Source organism: Temnothorax curvispinosus, unplaced genomic scaffold (genome assembly GCF_003070985.1).
Source record: "Temnothorax curvispinosus isolate PA1 unplaced genomic scaffold, ASM307098v1 QBEX01016763.1, whole genome shotgun sequence".
NCBI classification, from domain to species: Eukaryota; Metazoa; Arthropoda; class Insecta; order Hymenoptera; family Formicidae; genus Temnothorax; species Temnothorax curvispinosus.
Window position 1 is genome coordinate 1 of NW_020226543.1, and position 759 is coordinate 759.

A 759-nucleotide genomic window follows, 5' to 3' on the forward strand; every position below is an offset into this window, starting at 1 on the left:
GTTTAAATATTGTATTAAATGCGGTAAACAACGCCCCGTAAAAAATACACGTTTCTGAAACAAACAAACATATCAACTATGAAATGACTGAAATTGTGCTGTAAATATAGACAGTAATAATGCCGCCCCCCCCTCCCCACGAAATACTGGCACTTTTATCTGAAATATTTCGTAGTATGTATCTCGTAGTATCCTGCAATTTAGTTTTTGAGAAAGTAGGGTGTATTTACAATAAGGCACCTAGGAGATAAAAATTTAATTCTTTATGTATTCTTGTAGAAAGATCAATCGGCAGACATACGAACCGCGTTGCACGCAAAAATAAAAAATATCTCCAAATCAGCCGGCGGTAACATGCGCGAGAAAAAAAAACTCTCATCACCGAAGCAGCTCATATCTACTACTGATGTTAGTACAAGTATGGTTACTAAATCTGTTTACTTGAAACGTATCTTTTTTAAAAAATGAGTCATATCTTGGATTCCAATATAAAAAATATTAAACTATTTTCAATGTATTAGTTTAGATCTTTAAAATGATGTTATGACATTTCCTGAATAGAATTTTGTTTATTACTTATGTAAGTTGAAAACCGATGAATTTGACGAGAAACGTTATTTTCATGCAATTAGCAGCCGAACTTTACATGCCATAAGAAATAATGAAATCCCCAAATGCGTAAATATATTAAGTACTAATTTCAGTTAATGTGAGCGTTATACGTTTCCGGTAAATGTAAATATAGTGTAATAATTAACT